The sequence below is a fragment of the Sinohyriopsis cumingii genome, chromosome 1 (genome assembly GCF_028554795.1).
Source record: "Sinohyriopsis cumingii isolate HCF-2022 chromosome 1, ASM2855479v2, whole genome shotgun sequence".
In the NCBI taxonomy this organism is placed as follows: Eukaryota; Metazoa; Mollusca; class Bivalvia; order Unionida; family Unionidae; genus Sinohyriopsis; species Sinohyriopsis cumingii.
The window spans coordinates 145,644,308-145,650,307 of record NC_142961.1 but is presented as its reverse complement, the minus strand read 5'-3'; the positions used below and the strand labels follow the sequence as shown (position 1 = coordinate 145,650,307).

General features: G+C 34.4%; 1 protein-coding gene across 1 annotated transcript in view; it reads left to right on the top strand.

Moving 5' to 3' along the window:
- The first annotated feature begins 1,746 nt into the window (after positions 1-1,746).
- The window catches only part of LOC149808092 (fizzy-related protein homolog), a 58,961-nt gene continuing 54,707 nt past the window's right edge, over positions 1,747-6,000 (top strand). Inside the window, exon 1 of the mRNA XM_089973459.1 lies at positions 1,747-1,856. The gene's annotated coding sequence lies outside the window, so the exon portion shown is untranslated. The remainder of the gene's footprint in view (positions 1,857-6,000) is intronic.

Below are 6,000 nucleotides of genomic sequence, written 5' to 3'. Positions count from 1 at the left end.
ATTGATACTCATGCTTAGAGGATACATACCCAATTGCTAAAGGGAAAAATGTACCCTGAATTGCATTGCTATTACAAACCACATGCCTAGAAGAAAAATGTAGGCGCGGGTTTGTAACAGACATTTAAAACTCGAAAATTAAGCAAAATCTATATGTTTTCTTATCTATCTCTCAATACTACTGCTGCTACTACTACTACTACTACTACTACTAATAATAAGTGTCTGTAGCATGGTGAGAAAGTCTGGATGTTGTAATTATTCTCAACGGGATCCAGACGGAGTACACAAAAGATGTCAATATAATGTTTTTGAGTTAAATCATAATGCTGAAAGTCCCGCTTTAAGATACCTCCCTCTCTGTCTCTCTCTCTCTCTCTGTCTCTGTCTGTCTCTCTATCACGCACACACATACACACAAACACACACCCATACACGCACAAACACACATAGATACCCACCTAGTCATGATTACGATATCCGCTATTGGTGGATAAAATCTATTGGGTTTGATGGTTGGGTTATCTATCTACTTATTGACTTTTGTGTTACCTACTGAAATCGTGTTATAACAAAGTATATTATGCATGTTTCATTGTAATCTCCTTCCTCTCGATCAAACGATCAAACAATCAATATATCGATATTTATTTACTATTGTTTGCATTCCTGGGTATGTATCCAAGAGAAATATTTATTTAGTAAAGGTCAGTATTAAACACGTTTATAAATCCCTATTCATCCTCCTTTAAAGTGCTTTCACTGAATAATTCTTCAGTTCTTCTTTCACCCTTCACTGATTGCTTTTTTCTTACGTATCTTTACCCGGGTTTGAAGCAATGAGCTGTTGGTAGAGGCGATGGATTGTAAGAATATCACTTTTGCATGGCTGCGGTTCTGTTGTAGTGAATCTACGTTTCTTGTCCACCTGTTTGTCAAAACAGTTTCGTTATTGCCGTTTATCCAGTTATTAATTTTCCAGTCCTTTCAGTATAGCTGGGTGTACATGTTGCCTCATTAACAATACGTTATTATCAAAATACTCTGTGTACGAGGCAATTTAAACAAAAAATGCCATTTCTTTTCAATGAAATCATGACATTTTAGGACGACATATAAGATTATTTAAATACACGTTACAAAATATCTGAAACATGTCCAGGACAACATTACACCTGTAAAAATAAAAAAAAAAAATGTAATAGACTTTAAAGTCCATTTACTTTGCGTCGAATTCATCAACACCCAAATTATTTGATTTGACTAATGAATCTTCTTTTTTAGTATTATATAAATAATTTATAACGTTATCAGGAAATTCTGCAAACAGTTCATGTCGGTTTCGTGATAGACATTTGCTGAGGTTACTGTAATATTGAATTTGAAAATAATCTGCATACAATGCTGAATACACGAACTAATTTTATTGGTGAAATGTAGCGAAAATGTTAGTAAAATCGTATTGGGTTCTTTTCGCAGACGGTTAGTCTTTTCCAAGAAACGGGAACGTTTCGCGAAAAGGACTAATTTTTAACACTTTACATACATACATACATACATACATACATACATACAATACATACATACAATGTAAAATGAGTTACTATATAAAATAAATTCATTTGTGAAATATAAATATTGATTGAAAACTGTTAGTTAAAATATCCTCGGTCCTTATCGCAGAAGGCAAGCCCTTGACGTCGTGGGTTGTGATTGATTTCACCGAACCAGTCTATTGAACGGACCCCAGAATGCAATGCTTGACGCCATACAAGCAACGACTTCCTTTCAAATTTCACATAATATTTTAGCAAATACTGTTTCAAATATAGCTGATTTTATCGGAGTTTTTAATGGTGAGTGGAGAAAAATAACAATTCTAATTGCTGAAGGTAGTTGCTGTCGTTAAAACTAGTCTCAAAATATATATAAAGCAGTGAGGGCAAATTATCGAAATCTGAGTACACCTGTCTCGAATTTTAAACCTGTTGTTGATGAGCCATAGCTACACATTTCAGACGATTATTTGGTTAATACCAATAAAATGTAATGCACGAAATTATGGATTTCAAGTCGTATCACATAAATTATCTCGTATGCAAGACAAGTTGTACTCGGACCATTTGGATCCCATCTCCATTAATAACATGGGCAATTCATAGCCAAGACAGATCGTACTCGGTATAGTTTGTACATGGAATGATGTTCATCCAGCATGCTGTTAAGCATAATATTTTGTATCTGAGATATTTCACATCCAAAGCGTTTGGTGATGAAATAGGTAAAGTAAAGAATCGTGGTATTATTCTGAAAGATTAGACCAAGAAGTAGGCCTCTGCTTTTTTCTTATTGATACTACTGGTAGCAGAGACCAACTGGGCTGGACCATATTTCATACTGTAGTTTTCATCCTCTAATAATTCTTACTATCGAACACCTACTAGTGATCAATAAATTTATTTTGACTGACCTTGTCATTCGGATGGTAAGTAATATCCCACTTCGCATTAAATCCTTTAAAACACTTCTCTTTTTAAGTATTAATCCAGGGATTGTGCTGGGCTTCGCCAGTGTTGCAAATTGCAATTTTTTCCTTGGTGGTGATAATATATACCATCTGTCAGTCTTTTTGATGACTAGATTTTTGGTTGTTAAAAACTGTATCTTAGGTTTGGAGTTGAGAAATTCAAATTTGCAATGGAATTTATTGTTACATAAACAAATCCTTTGTTCATGTTGACAAACCACCGTAACATGGCATTGTTATATCATGATCTGCTAATGCTGATGTCTGTCCTTAGTTCTGTGTGGTGTAATTATTAAATATAACCCAAACAGTCATGCTACCTGACTTGGTACAATCAACCAGTTCTGAAATTGGGAACATGAATGACTACAATCCACCAGAAAAATGTACCAGAAAAAAATATTTATGCTGAAACTTCAAAGAAAACTGATTACCTTTGAAGCATTGATCATTCTATATATATATACTAAATAAATGGAAAAATATTCTGTCTCAGCCATTGTTTTGCAATTATTTGATTTTGCCACAGCAGTAACAAAGGGCCATTTGTTTGGTCCTTCACAGAGTGCCTTTAGCAGCACCTTCAATAACACACAAACCTTCATCAAAGCAAGCCAAAGACCTTTGATCACAGAAGGTTGGCAACAAACTTAAATAAAAGCATTATTTCATTTTTCTTATTAATTGGAACATATTTATTGTGCCGTGAAAGTTTCCTGTTTGTAGCAAAAATGTTCATTCTTATGGTCGCTACCGTTGGTGGTTTAAAACCCCAATTAAAGTTCCAATATTTTCAAACAATTGTTACTTGCTTAGGCTCAAATAAACAGTAACACAGAAAGAGTGAAAACAACAAGCCTTTTAAAATTTAACAAATAATCTATTTCCCTGGAAAAATTCTGTAAAAATGAAGAAAGGAGAAGAATTTACGGTTTCAAGAATCAAATCCAAAAATAAACCAAGAATAATCCACAAATTAAATTGCAAAAATCCTAGTAATAAATGTTCTAATAATTTCAAGTTCAAATCCTGATGGAAGATCCAAGATGGATGATGTATGCTGTAGTCAGTACTGTGCTTATCTACAGTTCCTTGTAGAAATAGAAATAATGACACTCTGGTGTTGGAAATCCAAATTAAATTTGTAAGCAATGTCTTTTCAGAATTTCTTTGTGAGCACTCCTCAAAATATTTCCAGAGAAAAAAGAATCCTTTTGAAATCCAACTGATCTGAAGAAAATTTTAACTCAAAATCTGGCTACAACAAAATAACTTGACATCACTGTAAAAAGCCCAAAACTGAGAAATCTCTCTCTCTATGCATCTTTATTAAACTAACAAATGCGCAGTAATGGAAAAACCGGAATTGCGAACTCGAAAGGGTGGGGTCACATGGTCGTGTTTATGTCACGTACACCAAAAATGACCCTGACGAAAACAATCATTTTAAAATAGAACTTGTTTACGAAGGTTGCTACAAATTCTGAAACAAGGTCAGGAATTAGATCAACACCTGGTGTTTACGAAAGAATGATTCAGGTCAACTGATTTTCTGGAAAACTATAATCTCCAGTGAATAAATTTACATTATAATAGCATATAATAGAATAAATTTTTTTTAAAACTGACAAACAATTAAATTGAAATAAATATGAATTACATCAGATATGCGTAACACAATATATATCTGGCTGTTGAGTTAAATGAAGGTGAGACATCTTGCAAGAATGTAAAACTTTAATTTGTTCACATGGATAGCCTCATTCCCTTGGTAGCCTTGCCAAAATCCAGGCCAATTTAAGTACATGTACGTGTAGCATATTAACAACTATTCAGTGATGTGCTGCTAGGAGAATAAATAGAGTGAATTATTTAGGGAAACATGTTTGTTGACAGTGGGATATTCATCAAATGAGGACTACTGTTTTACATACATACATACATATTATATATATATATATATATATATATATATATATATATATATATATATATATATATATATAAAAAATGGGATTTGACTGATACATGAATTTTCTAACATGATCGAATACTGGACTTTATGGATTTTTCATTTGTGTACAGTAGTCCCCCCGACCTGCGGCCACCCGCTCCTTACGGCCAGAATCCGTTGGCACCGACGAGTTTGTGTTCAAAAGTACCCCTCGCGAAAGGCCACCCGGCTAACGCGACCAGCGGCCAGCATATTAGTGCAAAATTATAAAATTTACCCCTCAAAAGCGGCCACATTTTATATGAATATGTATCCAGAACCAGTATTTTATTCATAACATGTGTTAAGTAATACGATTTCTGTTTCCCGATGTCAGGTTTTCGTTACTGAAAGAAGTGTTGAATAAAGTACATTTACCACCAAGGTTAATATTATATCATTTACGCCTCACGAGAAGCCAAATTTATTCCATAAAAACCGAGAAAGACTCAAATTTTAATCCATACAAAAGGGTACGTACATGTAATCCAATTAGCCTTACTGCTGTGTTATCATAAGATGTCCGGTTTAGTCACTCTGATAATTGTTAAAATTACAATTATCGAACAGTAGTAACAGCTGAGAAGTGGCAGTATCGATGTACAATACCCAAGTCAACAGGAAAATGGTTTAATAGCCTTTATGGCTTCCCTTAGTAAGATGTTGAGCTTGTTCACTTTGGTAATCAGTGGCTATTACTACTGACAATAATTGTCAAAATTACGGATCTTAGCAGCCGCGAGGTCAAATCTGCATGATGTTAATGGTACATATCGAAGCCGTTTTGGCTTCTCTCACTTAGTTTCAAGAAATGTATAAAAACAATAGGGTACCAGACTGCGACTAACGAATCACGTGACAAGATCACTTCCTTTAAAAACACGGCAATTTGTTTAGATGCATACAAAATTGTTTCATCAGTATTGTAGTTGGCAACATGAATAACTTACTGCAAAAAGATCAATATGTCATCGAGGAAAATAAAAATTCTCAGTTTAGAGGAGAACGTGAAAGTAGTTAAACTGACGTGGGGGGGCGTCGTCGAGGATCCTTGCACAAAACTAACGTCGGGAAGACTGAGATAAACAATATCATGAAAGATAATGAAACAATTCTGCAGAAGTGGAAAGGTGAAATGGACGGAGAAAGGAAGATTGTTTGAGCCAGGAGACGTTTGTATCCTGATTTGAAAGACAAGATAAAGCAAAAAGTTTGTCAGTTGAATTGGGATATGACGACTTTACCGCAAGTAACGGATGGTTGCACAGATTTCAAGTGCGACACAATATCAAGTGTTCTCTCATTAGCGGCGAATCAACTGATGTTAATAATGAAGTTGTCGAAGATTGGAACAAAAGACTAAACGATATGTGCAGAGGATATGACAGCAAGGATATTTTTAATGTGATGAGACTGGTTCGTTTTTTAGACTGTTACCAACAAAGTGACAGATGATGTGAACTGTAACATAATTATAAAG